General features: G+C 27.9%; 1 pseudogene; it reads right to left on the bottom strand.

Moving 5' to 3' along the window:
• LOC149541948 (transmembrane 9 superfamily member 2-like) overlaps positions 1-13218 on the bottom strand; it is a 55228-nt pseudogene extending 42010 nt beyond the window's left edge.
• Positions 13219-15126: the final 1908 nt, after the last annotated feature.

The following is a 15126-nucleotide window of genomic DNA, read 5'->3' as shown; positions in this document are numbered from 1 at the left end:
TTGTTGCAAGATTTTCAGCAAAACCAAGAGAAACTCACCTAATGGCAATCAAGAGAGTAATGATATATTTGAAAGAAACTAAAGATTATGGACTATGGTACAAATTTGGATTTGAAAGTTTTGACTGATGCTGATTGGGCAGGGAATCTTGATGATAGAAAAAGCACAAGTGGAGGAGCATTCTTTCTTGGAAAGAGATTGGTTTCTTGGACAAGCAAAAAGCAAAATTGTACATCCCAATCTACAGCAAAGGCAGAGTATGTTGCTGCAGCAGTAAACTGTTCCAACATTGTTTTGTTTAAGCAGTTATTACAAGGAATGAAGATGGAAATCAAAGAACCAGTTGTTATGTTCTGTGACAATACTAGTGCAATCAACATATCCAAGAATCCAGTGATGCATTCCAAGACCAAGCATATTGCAATCAAATATCATTTTGTCAGAGAATTGGTGCAAGACAAGGAGATCAGATTGGAATATGTTCACACAAAGGAACAAATTGCCGATATATTCACAAAGCCCTTATCTAAGGATGCATTTTTGTATCTTAGAGGTAAGTTAGGGGTCATTCCCCTATTTGAAGTTCACTAAAATAAGTTTTAGTGATGCATCAACGCATATAAGATTGAAGATCTATCTGTTGATGCAGTTTAATCAGAAATCATTGCATATGAATCAGTACTAAAGGTACATTGCAATTCACTTTACTTCTGTTATCTTTGGCATTTTTTGTCAAAGAGGGAGAGATCTACTGTCATATCCTTCTAAAATTTGTGAAATTTGAAAAATCTGCTATGAAGTTCCTTAAAAGAGGGAGACTATTAAAAGAGGGAGAAGTATGTTATCTTGTTGGACTTATTTCAAAATTTTATTCTGTTATGACATGTTGTGTTGCCATCAATGCCAAAGAGGGAGATTCTTGGATAATGTTGTCCTTAATGTCACACAAATGTCATATCAGTTATTAGTCTCAACTAACCGAGCTCACTCGGTCATCGAAGAAAATGAGGCAGATAGTGTCAACCGAGCTCACTCGGTCATCGAAGAAAATGAAGCAGTCAGTATTAACCAAGCTTACTCAGTCATCAAAGAAAATAAAGCAGACAAGTGTTAACCGAGCTTACTCGGTCATCAAAGAAAATAAGGCAGACAAGTGTTAACCGAGCTCACTCGGTTATCGAAGAAAATGAGGCAGACAGTGTTAACCGAGATCACTCGGTCAACAAAGGAATTTGCAAAGACAGTTTCCACCGAGCTCACTTGGTCATCTATGGAAACTCAGTACTTACCGAGTTCTCCCGACGATTGAAGGGTTGTCACGGAGTTCGCTGTATTAACCGAGCTCAGTCGGTTAACACAGGAATTATTTTTTGAACAGTATTAACTGAGCAGGGTCGGCCAGTAAAGGGATTTGTTAGTTTGTAATTTTAATTATTTCTAGCCGACTATTGTATTTGTTTGATTATTGGTTAGTGATTTGACCCAACTAAGATAATCTAAAAGGTAAATATGGTCACTCAAGTTGTAAATCAAAGAAGTGTGAAAAAGTTATGAAGGTGCATTATAGTGTGAAATGAAAAGGAAAATGTTGAGAAAAGTCTGATAAAGGATCAGATGCGTTGAAGGAGCTGAAAAGTTGTATTTGATCAGTAAGGATTCGGTCAAGAATAACAGAGATCTGTAATCAGCAAAGATAAGTTTCATATTGTATCAGATCACTTCATTGTTGCTTTCTAACCATTGTAACAGTGAACTCAAAATCTCTTAACAAAGTTGGTTTAACAGCCATTCCATAAATCCTCTAACAAGGTGACAGTTCAGTTGAATTGTTCTAAAGACCTCTAGCAAGGCCACTCCTAACATGGTGATTAAATCCTCTAACAAGGTCACACCTAACAGTGTGTTTTGTAACCTTTAACAGGGTTGGCTCCTAACAGGGCTCACTTCAGAAGAGTGAAAAACAGTAACTAGTTACATTGGTGGTTTTTCCCATATTGAGTTTCCACGTTAAATCTGGTGTCTCTAGTGTTCATGATTGCTGAATTGTTTTTGGTTATTAGTTCTTAATAATTATTATTATTTGCTGTATTATCAAGTTTCAGTAATTTGTAACTAAGATCAAGCTTTTAGACATCTAAGGGACTGTGAAATGTTTTTGTGGTAACTGATTCACCCCCTCCCCCTCTCAGTTACTCCATTCTCATTTCCAACAATGTGGACCTACAAAACCAATTTATACAATCCTACCAATCACAAAATTAAGCAAAATTAGCCAAAATTAGCAAATGACATAAAAAAATTGACTAAAAAAGCTAATGAAGATGACCCATGCGGGGTCCCACCGAGCGTGCCAAAATGTATATGAGCAATGTTAGTATGCTAATAGAAACCAAATTTAAATGAAGCTTCTACAAACTAAACAAAATTCATAAACTTCAAGATAGACTAAGATGAGCTCTTAATTGAGAATATGAGCCATTAATGGGCTCTCTCAATGAGAAGCTTTCTTGTTGAGTAGCTTTGTCTAAATAGATAGGATGTATGCTCAAGCTTTATGCTTCAAAAAGGGCTTCAAATGGAGTTGGAATTTGGGTGTGAGTGTATGGTTTTGATGTAAAATGGCTTCTTAAAATGGCATTATGACTTTACTTCATAGATTGTGTTATTTTGCAAAGGGGAAGGATCCAATTTATAGGCAAGAGGCTTGAGGGATTGAGGGCTAAGATGCAAGGATGGGAAAAAGCTCATGGAGGGCTCAGATTGCATGAGAGGAGAGCACATGGATTGTGCTTCCTTACAGCCAATCAAGGAGTGACACATGTCATAGGGTGAGAGGATGGAGGAAAGGGGAAGGATGAGTCAACAAAGGAGGCTCAAGGGATAAAATCTTCATAAAGACCCTCATAATGGCTTGTAAGAGCAATAAAAGGGCTTGGAAGAGTCATTTATGGCCTAGTGGACTTCATAAAGTTTTATGGTTGGGATATTTTGAGGGAGATGAGAGAAATTTCGACTTGGGCTTGATTAGGAAGGTTTTAAGCTTGCTTAGGATTGTGCAAATGATTAGAGGATGGATTAGGATGGTTTAGGATTAGCTTAGGGATAGACAAGTGGATGGCATTTAATGAGGGTGGGTGAAGGAGAAGATATTTGTTAACTTTGGCTTGGGTTAGTAAGTCTTAACCCATTTTTAGGGAATGTGACAAGGTTAGGAGGGGATTAGGATTAGGTTTAAAGACATCTTCTAGAAGAGTCTAGACTTTGGATGAGGATAAAGACTTTCTAGAATAGTCTAGAACTTCCTAGGATGAGGATGAAGACTTTCTAGAAGAGTCTAGAACTTCTTAGGATGAGGATAAATTAGTTTTAAGAAATAAATAAAGTTTTATTTATTTCAAGGGTTTGGGTTGAGGAGATATTTATTAAAACTTTTTTAATAAACATGAGGATTAATATTTAATCTTAATTAAATATTTTGAGTTGGGATTAGGGGTAGGAAATGATGGGATTAGCCTTTAATCAAAATTAAAGAAGGATTAGAATATTTTGGAAGAGGTTAGTGATCTTAAGGAAATTGGCCAAGTTTTGGGCAAAAAATAAATTTTTTATTTATTTTGGGTTTTTTGGTCAATTTATTAATTAAATAATTAATAAATAAGGAAATAATGTTTAAATAAGATTTAAACATTTTTGGGAGGGATTCCTTAATTAAATATTTTTAATTAAGATAAAGAGATTTAATGGCATAAAAATAAATTAATTAATTAATTAATTAATTAATTAATAAATGATGATGTCATCAGGAATTTTTCAGAAAATAAAAATACTTTATTTTCTAAAGATTTTTAGGTGTCTACACATGGAACAAACCATAGAATGTTACAAGCAACCAAAAAACCTACTAGATAAAATCAACCAAAACCAGTGACAAAAACTACCAAATTTTATTCTATCCATAAAAACTTCAAACTCCTGTCATAAACTTATACTCCCGTGGCTGCCATTCACTTATGCAGGGATTTAAGAGCATATCTTGCAATGTTTATAAAAGAGGAACCTAGAAAAAAAATTGTTAAAAGTTTACCCCAAAAAGAAAATTCTGGTAAACTAAAACTAGAACATTGCCCTATATGCCTCTGTTTCAACTTCTGCAAATCTATATGATACTATGAAGCGAATACAGTATTTCTTCCTCGATATCAAGCACTATCTCGAGAATAGTGTTAAGTTCATTTTTCCAAACGATTGTCTGACATTTTGGGATCCGAAAATATCAGGTGGCAAAGCAAATAGCCATTTTGCAAGTACAGTCTCTTGAATGTTCCCATGTCATCATTTAATTAATAACGTCTTATAGCTATGTTTTTTAATAAATTATAACAATTGGGAAGTAGCATATATATTTTAAGTATACTTGTTTTAGAATAGGAAAATATTAGTTTAATATATTTATTTATTTTATATAAAATATTAAATTAAGATTTTAACAAAAAAATTTATTATTAATCACTAGTAAAAATTATAATGTTGATCTGTTTAAGACTTAGAGATATAAACACAGCATACTAATGTAGCAAATAAATATAAAAACATTTTTGGAAAAAAAAAAAAATTGAACATCTTATAAATTATAATAAGATATTTGCATTGGATTCTTATTATTTACTAATTATAATTTTTTTAGAAATCAAATTATAGTCAATAATAAGATAGTTTTTTTTACAAGTATAAGGTATCAAAATATTATTAAATAATTTAAATATTAAACATAATACTTCAAATTGAATTTAATAAATATTTTTAATTTTTATAAATTTATAAATAAAGGTATTCTTTGAGTATTGCTAAACAATACAAATGGTCAGCCACACTTCAATATAGTGCAGCTTAGTTTTCATAGCATGAAAGAGGGTTTAGTTTGTCAAAAACTTTTAAAAACAGTATATCATTGCATGTCAGTGCACAAATTTTCCAAGGTAATTCGATTGATTGATCGTGCTAATAGCCAAGGCTATGTAAAAATAAATTTGATAAATTTGACATTAAGACACTAATAACTATGCCTCTCGAAAACAAATTTCATAAATATTATGTTAAGGATAACTATCTAATAGATGCAATCTAAAAATATTGAAGCACAAATTATGAGCTTTGCAAATATATTTTAAATTTTAAATTGTAAATTTTGACATTATAAAAGACATTTCCTCAAAGCTAGTTATTTGCTAGGGGTTTCAAGATTTTTTTCACCCACTTCACTTTTAGAATTGTTGCAATATACATACAAGGTTGATGCAAGAGGACCCATTAACTTAATTTCATAGCAAACTTAATTTCAAGCTGTGTCTTCCAGGTAGTCAAAAAGATAATTTAAATTTCTTTTTCACTTCCTTATTAATTTTTTAAAATATCTTTCCTTAAAGTATGCTTACTATAATGATATGACATGTAATTGTTTAACTGAGTCACTGTCACTTTATACGATATTCGCATTGATCTTTTACTTAGTTGTTTATTTATGTTGTAATGAAAAGTTAGATTTCTATTTTTTTTTTTTTTAAAGTGGGGGAACCATATTTGGAAGTTGTAAAAATAGAATTTATTAGTATAAATATTTTTAATTTCTTTATTTATAAATAATATTTTATGTATTTTTAATTTTATATATAAATACAAGATTTATATCTTTGTTCAATTGAATATATAGATTACTTTGAGAAATGTTTTCTTATATGATTTTTTAATTAATATTTGTGTAAGGTTGGTATAATTGTTAGTTACAAACTATAATACATAGTTGAATATATTTTAAAATGCGAAAAAAAACAATTTTAATCTTTGAAATTCAAATTGGTTACATGAGTTATTTTTACTTGTTCGTAAGACTCATTATAAAGCAACATATATTTTGGATGTAATTATCAAAATAAAATACTTTACAAATTTTTGCACTTGGTATAAATCTATTTTAATAATAATCTATTTTCTAAGATTCAAAAGGCAACTCCAGCTCCAAAGAGCTCTTGTTTTAGTCCTATCATGATGCGTAATTACATTGGTAGCAAAGCATGAAGTGTGCTAACAAAAATTATTAAACAGAGTAATCATTCTTCAAATGCTTATTTTTAGCATTTCCAGTTAAAATCGAATAACTTCTAAAAACTAATCTCTCTTAAAATCTCGTACAAGTATCAAATAATCACAATCTACACATAGATTTAACATATAACTTTTTTATTAAAAAGAAGAACAAATATACAATTCATCCCCAAAATTATTACTATAATCTAGAACTTTTCTAACCCTAGTCAACAACATTTTTATTAGTCCTTGCCTTGCATAAGGCAGGGAACTAATGTTTTTGGTAGGGGCACCCAATTAATTTTATTATATGACAAACTATCATTTCCTTAAGGCTAAAATATACATTATTTAAAAAATTTATTTTTTGTGCTTTAAATCCTAAATTTCTATTGGTTGAAAGGCATTTTGCGAGGGGTAATTTTCTTTTTTAATTATAAAATATAAAGAAAAACGCTAGATAGATAAGGTCGTAATAACTATGACAACTGCCATTGTCAGAAAATAGCCAATCAACTATCCCATCGTTCAGTCAAGTTGTTCTCAGAAAAATAATAATTTTTAACTTTAAAGCTTCTTCCAGAAGCTTCTCTGGAAGTTCTGATTTTTTTTTAATTGCCAAGATTTTCACTTTAAAGCTTCTTGAAGCTTCTCTGGAAGTTCTACATTTTTCTTTAAATTGCACAGATTCTTCATGAATTTTTTTTAACTACGCTGATACGATCTTTATCATCATGGTCGCCAATAAACCCTACCATCATCTCCATTACTTTTGGAGCTTTCTACCATAGTTTTCGGTTCCTATTGTGCAATAACAATTGAAGGAAAAACAAGGTAGAGATCAACTTCATGCATAAACACTAAACTAGGAAGAATCTGTCTCCAAAATTTTCTCAGTATCTTATTTACAATATAACTTTTCAAATTTTAAGCATAGATAATGGGCATTCAACAGTCTGATCAGTGCTTAAGGATGAACATTCAATTGTGAACCTAGTCCTTTTGGAAGCAAAAACTCTCAATAATCATGCGTTGCAAAATTAAGTAGATAGAATTAACACATCATGCTAACAATAATTGTGTTGCACAAAATAATTACCATAACTGTGCAATCAGTGCCCATGCCACAAAGTGAGGGGAACCTCTTAGAGTTTAAATCTGTATGTTTGACATTCCTAGTGAGATGTACTATATTAGTTACTCTCTTTTGAATATGTGTTTCATAAGATGACATAAACTAAAAAAAATTATTATTGGAGCTTTACTATGTTTAATTTCTATATGTATCTAGTTTAGAACATCTGAGAATTACAACTGGTGGTTGGTTGTATAGCCTTTAAATTTTATCATTTTCCATCGGATTTTTCTGTCTTTTTAAAAAAAATTAATATTTATACACACTTCCAAAATATTTTAAAAAATTGAATTCATCTCCTAATAAGAATTCACTAAACAAAGAAAGACAGAAATAGCCTCCCTCACACCAAATGGTTTTGCTCCAATAAATTTCAATTCAAGATGTTGAATAGTTTTCAGTTTATAACTAGTTAATGGAGCAAAATGCTAAAATTTAGAGATCTTAACAAAAAAGCACATACAGAGGGAAAAGAACCAAAATAGCAAATTAATAATGGAAGAGGCATACATTTGTATATAAAAAGCACTTCAGAGCACAGACTTTAGCTCCATAGCATGTACTGACTTCTATTTAAAAGAAAATCCACTTAACTACATTACAGAACCACGTGACGAGTTGCAAGAATTTCTTCAAGCCTAAAAGAGTTCTCTCCATGCTTGTGTCTAGCCAATTTATACATAATTAATAGTTTTAGAAACCCCTGTAGACATCAATAGAGTTGCACGGTTAATCTAATTACCATTTTATTTTCTAGAAAAAAAGACAACTCTTAAGATTTTAAAAAAAATCAGTAAATCAAATCGCTATGCTCAAAGGCTTTCAAATAAGTTTAAACTATCAAGCAAACATTAATCTATATTCAAAACGAATAAATAATACCACTGTCCACTACTCCAAAAACATAAGGTTGCCCAAACATCACATTGATTCTGGGGCAGAAAATGTAGAGCATTCATCCGTCCTCTGTTGGGCGAACATTGCCACAATAGATTGTAGAATTTGGCTTTCCACCTGCCATTTATTTGTAGAAGCAAATGCACATGGACTCTTTTTCCATAATAAGGCCACAAGATCACATGTAAGTGGCACATTGCAGGCATCTATAACTGCCCTCCCAATGCCCAATGCCTCGTTCTATGAACTAAATTAACAAAAACTGTAAAGACAATGTGGCAAGAGAAACAATGTTGGTGGGGGGAACAAAAAGAATAGACACAGACACGTAGCTTTGCATGCAAGTTTCTTTTATTTCTTCCTCATCTTGTAAACCACATCTATTTTAAGCATTCATCATATGCTTCCTCCAATTTTACTACAGGGAAAATATGTTGAAGTTCTTCTTGTTGTATTTTGTTAGGATGAGTTTTCCCATGTGCAAACTGTCTTGGTGCCATGTGGACCATTTGTAGTCATCGTTGTTGGTGCTAAATATTACACAAAAATTGGGAACTTGACCAAAATTTACAACATAGTTGATACATTGGTCCTAGGTGGAGCCATTTACAACACTTACCTTTCTACTAAATACAGTGTCAAGATTGCTGGTGTACAGCCAAATAGTAAATCTTAGCTGGTTGGGGCTACTCAAAATCTAATTCATGTTTATTAGATGATATAATCTGCTATAGGATTGAGAAATTGAGCTAGGAAAAGAACTAATTGAAAAAGAAAGAGCTTAGAAGAAAATAGTATAGAATGTGTTGGTAGTCCAGGGGTACTTTGTTTAAATGTTTCTATTTGTAATATGAAATCAAACATATATTTATGAGAGAAGTATTTTTTTGGGGATCATGTCCATTTATTCAATTACTAAAGTCTTCTTCCTAAGATGAGTTCAGTCTTATCATCTTATGTCTACAAATAAATAAGATAAATAAAAATATGTTACAACATATAGATATAAATCACTACCACTTAACTAATTTTTTTAAGCAAAATCAATTATTCTTTTCACATGCAAAATATATAGATCAAGAAATAAACATATTTAAATGTATCTTTAACATAATAATGTTGGTTCAATTTGCTATCCTCAAACTAATAAATGTCATATAAATTTCCGCTGCACAACAGAGTATTCACACTAAATAACATTTAAATTATCCAATTAAAGTATTTAATTCACAGACTTGAAACAATTTCTTACTAATGTGCCACTACCAAATTTAACTTCAACAATTTATTTTTGGCTGAAAAGCATCTACTACACAAAAATTATGAACTGATTGATTTTAGTATTCAAAGTTCAAAGACAAAGCATGCAAGGGTTGTTTCATTGATTATTTTACTTTATATATGTTGTATTTGCTACTTTTGAAAAAACCACTAGGAACATGACATAGGCGTAGAGAATTAGTTTATGATTATTTTAATTTTTATAATTTAGGTGAATTTAAATGAACAATTATAAATACGTATATCATGAATTAATAGTATTATTAATAGTTTATTTAAAATAAACATACAACTCGTTTTTAAAGAAAAAGTGTTAAATATTAATATATTTTATATTAATATTATATTAATATATTTTATATTAATATTCTATATTTTAAGTTATATTATATTTTATCTACATGAAATATATTATTAATATATATTTTAAAGAATAATTAAATTTACAACTTAATTATCTATATTATTATTTATTATTTATCTATATTTTTTAAATAATTAAAGATGTATTTAATTTTCCAAATTTGTCAAAAGAATTAATTAAATTTTATAATTTATTAATTTGTTAGTCCTTGTCTTATATAAGGTAGGGAACTAATGTTTTTGTTTACCCCCTGCCTATTTCTTTTTTTGGAAAAAGCAATCATATTTCTAAAGTCTTTCCTAAAGTTTTGGTCAGTATATTTATAAATTCATTTATAACAACATAAATCCTTTTTTCTGATTGGTCAGATACTATTTTCCTTCCATAGATAAGGATGTATTTAATGTTCTTGTTAGCAATTGTTAGATACTGGAAAGATAAGCAGATTTTGAAATGTGGAAGATCCAATAGTCTCATTGAACCCAATATACCTTCCATAAATGTGAGGGCTTGATTTGATTCGTTTGAATTTTTTATACACCATTACGCTTTGCACAATCAAGAAAGATTGTTTTGCAAAAGACATATTTAAAATATTTGAGAGGAAATTCCTCATCTGTGAATGAATATACAATAAACTCTCGTGATTCGCTCTAATTTCATTTTACTGTGTGTTGTAACCCATGGCTTTAAACCAAACCAAATCAAAGGAGTTTGACCCCGTGCAAATCACATTTGTTTCTTGTGATTGATAGCTTGTTCAGACATCTTCAAGATTACACAGTTATTATAAACAACTCATTTTCTTAACATAAATTGCTTGTCGTCCACAGAACCGGAATTGTTAATTGAATCAGATGATATATTATTAAATAGAAGAGAATCAATCGGGGCAACGGCTACCCAGCCAGTTATTTCGACTGGCTGGGTATGACGTCGTTTCTCCTCTGTCTTTTTCCTTCCGCCCTTCCCCATGCACGGACCCTGCAGCAGTACATTGCATTTTATGATTTGATTGATTTTTTTTATGATAAATTTAACAAGTTAGAAATATCAAATTGATTTGTGTTCTTTTAATATGTTTTTTTTATTAGTTGTGATTAAATTTGTATTATAATATCTTATATATATAAATAAATTTAAAGATTGTTTATGATCAACCAACAAAATATTTAGTTTAAATATTTATGTATGTACATTAATGTTTTGAGTAATAAATTTTTAAAAATATTAAATTGTATGTTAAATGAACATCATATATTAATTTTTAATAACTTGTTGAAATTTTTTATTTTAAGACCTTATTTCATTTATTTTAATTATTTGTATTTAAAATGAAAAGATAATTATATATTGCTAATACTTTTGTAAAAAATAGTTTGCCTCTATTTATTTTATTTTTAAAATTATTTGATTTAGAAATTAATATAAAGATATAAGCAAAGTTATCAAATTTATAATCTATTATCAAATTTAAACTTATAAGTTATTAAAACATTAAATGAAATATAATGATAAATTTCATAAAATAATATAATTACTATGTAAAATGAAATGAGAAAGTTTTGACTACCGTGTAAAAAGGAAATAAGTTTTGACTACCATGTAGAATAATATTTCTTACTTGTAGCACGTTCAAACCCATTACATTAAAACTCATATCTCACTAATAAAGGGATAACTTTGATTTTTCTTTTTTAATCAAACATTTTATATATATTTTAAGGTTTAGCTCAATGGCATAATATATTCTTATTTGAATATTTAGATTGATGTAAAGAAAATATTTTGTTTAATTATAGATAATCTTAAAATGAAAAAGATAAAAAAAAAAAATTTAAATATATTTATTATTTATTTAAAAATAATATATTTTTACTTAAAATTTATTTATAACTAAATATTTATATTTTTGTTATTGTTTAGTTAATTGAAATAGATAATTCATAATTAATATATAAATGATGCATTATAATATTTTTATAATTGTTTAGTAAATTGAAATAGATCATTAATATTAAAATGATGTATTAAAATGTTATTAATTAAATCATTCTTAATAAAAATTAAATATATTAATTACAAAATATTGAAAACATTCATTAATGTAGAAAAAATAAAATTTAATTTTATGGTTATATCTATATTGATTATAATTTAGTTATATCTATAATTATTAATATTTGGTCAAAATTTCCCATGTTGATATTTCCATTTTTAATGATTTGAGTTTCTATTATTGAAATTACAATGTATTACATATTTTATTTATAGTGAAAATAAAAATTTTAAACAATAATATATGAGAAAAAAAAAATTAGAATATTTTTAATTAAAAGTCAAAAGTAACATGATATGCACAATTATATTTAAAATTTTACTTAATTAATATGTAAACTTAAATTATTTTTATAAAATGTGTTTATAAAATAAATAAAAAATAAAAAAGATAGTTATTTTAATATAACCACATTATGAAAAGTGTTTAGATAACATAACAAAAAACTCCTAAATCTAGGTGAAAATATTGAATATGGAAAACTTAACACTAGAATAATTTAGCCAATAATGTATAGAGTATAAATTTTATCAAGAAATTATTTTTTTAAAGAAATATTCGAATTATTAAAAAAAATTGTTTGTGATTGGTGAGAATTAATTAGTTTTACAATAGTATATTGGTAATATTAGAATTTCACCTAAATATTTTGTCATTTTTATTAAAAGATTATATCAATCAAACATTTTTAATCCATTAAATTTTAGAAAAGTAATTCGAAAAAACTATTTTGTTAAAAAATTTACAATTTCATTATATATATTATTAATTTTGTTTTTATAAAAGTTGATTGAAACTATAAAAATTAATAAGAATATTTATAATTGTCAAAGTATATTATAAAGTTAAATAGACAAAAAAAAAATTTATTATTGTTAAATTTTGTATATTAGATACAATCTAAGTTAAAATTGTTCTTATTTAATCATATATTTAATTATATAATTTAAATTAAATATTAAATTATTTAATCATTAAATGAAAACAATATTAACATAAGATTCTATCTTATAGATGAATTTAACATAATTTTTTTACATCAGAATAAATTTTGACAATTATAAGTATTCATATTTACAATTCATAATACAATCTTTAAATTTATTTATATATAAGATATTATAATACAAATTTAAGCACAACTAATAAAAAAAAACATATTAAAAAAACACAAATCAATTTGATATTTCTAACTTGTTAAATTTATCATTAAAAAAATTCAATCAAATCATAAGATGCAATGTACTGTCGCGGGGTCCGTGCATGACTGACGGTACGGAACAGTCTGCTGCAGGGTCCGTGCATGGGAGGGGCGGAAGGAAGAAGACGAAGGAGAAACGGCGTCATACCTAGCCAATCGAAATAACTGGCTGGGTAGTCGTTGCCATCAATCGGAGCCATTCAATTTATGCTCCACGTCCTACGTCAGGATGACGTTCATTTTATGGTGGTTCCTCGAATTAATTAATCGGTACTTATGATGTACCTTTGCATGCTCTGACAACGACTGTAACATTATTATTTTTCACCATAAACATTGTGAATTAGTTTTTCAAAATAGTCCATTGCTAAATATATTAAACATTGATTTACGTACTTCAACCTATTTATATTATTGATTTTATTTTTAACTCTTTTTGAAATTAAATAATCAAATTAATTTTGAGAAATTTAAGATCTATAATATAAAAATAAAGAATTTAATTTTAGTTAAATTATAGAACATATCAATGTTGTTTGGTATTCTTCCTATGATGCTAATGTTTTAAAGAAGTACTTTCATATCTTATGGAAGAACCCTGTGGAACCCAAAATTAGATGCTTTAAATGATTACTTATGTTAGGTAAACTACCTGTGAAAAGAGATTTTGTGAATTCTAATATCTATAATTTATGTAAAGTTCCTAAAACTAGTAGACATATATTTCTGGATTGTCTTTTTGCTAAGGAGATATGGAACATGTTTGGCATTATTTATCCTTTTAATGTCAATATTTTTTATATTATTTCTGGTCACATTAATGGTCTTCCTAAAGATACCAACCGTTTTTGGAATATTTTGTCATCTAACATTCTATGGCAGATCTGGAAGTGTAGGAACGAGGAAAGGTACCAAGGTAAGCACATGGATCTTACTGAGTTTTTTCAAAAACTCACTTATTCTAAAATATTCTTGTAGGTGCGGGCTACTATGGTGATTGAGCAAGACAAGATGAGGAGGTTTCTTCGTGATGGGCATGCTACCTTTTACTACTATGAGCTCAAGCATGGGTACCAATGGTGAAGAACGTTGGATGACTTACATATTTTTGAGCAAGTGTGCAACAAGCTGAATAAAGAAATCAGAGAAAATGGGATTGCCAAAAAAGATGAACTTTTTATGCTAACACAGATACAAGAGCACAAAAGTATTGTTTGGATGGAGGGTCCCTTAGGCTGGACTGCCTGGGTCAACATTCACTGTGATGTTCTCAGCTAGATTGTTGTTCCTTCTTGCCTCTCTTTTTATGTACAGTTGATATTGTTCTGTCGTAGTGAGGCTTTGCCTCCTTTTGTACTCCCACAATGAAACTCTGGTGACTCTTGGTTCATTTTTTATTCTCTTATATCTAATAGAAAAAAATATTGAAGAGTATATATGGATGAAAATATATTATATACTTATAAAATATTGTTATTGATAGAATTTTAAATTTGTACACTTAATATAACTATAATTGTAATTAAGATAAATTTAACTTTTTATTAAAATCAAATTAAAGATTTGAAGATTAAGAAAGATGAAAACAAAAATAATTACATAAATAGTTCCATTTTAACTTACAAAATCCATTGCTTTCTTTCTTATATATAAAAATAAATTTAATTAAACAATTAAACTCATTTCAATGACATAGAAAGTTAAAATTTATTGATTTCCTTTGTTTTAAAAATTGCAACTTAATTATTTTGTGAATTTCTTGTTATTTTATTTTGAAAATTGATTTTAAGATATGTAAAATGTTAAAATGTAAAAATTGCAAATTAAAATTTTATTTTTATTTTAAATTCAAAAATTAGAATAACATCCAAACAAAAATATTTGATTTATTTTCTTCACAAATCTCTTGTATTTATCAATCAATTCCTTTAAGTTTTCATCATTACATTATTAAAATTAAGTTAATTAATAGACTTATTAATTAATTCAAATTACATGTTTAACATTTTTATATTACATTAATAAAGCATTGTTGCTTATTAAATTTTATCAAAATTAGCTAATTCTAAATAATTTATTTAAACACTTTCTTTCTTTTTGGCTCTTAC

This window comes from Cupressus sempervirens, chromosome 8 (assembly GCF_028749045.1).
Source record: "Cupressus sempervirens isolate cs-2001-9-10 chromosome 8, ASM2874904v1, whole genome shotgun sequence".
NCBI lineage: Eukaryota > Viridiplantae > Streptophyta > Pinopsida > Cupressales > Cupressaceae > Cupressus > Cupressus sempervirens.
This window is presented reverse-complemented; position numbering and strand designations above follow the sequence as displayed.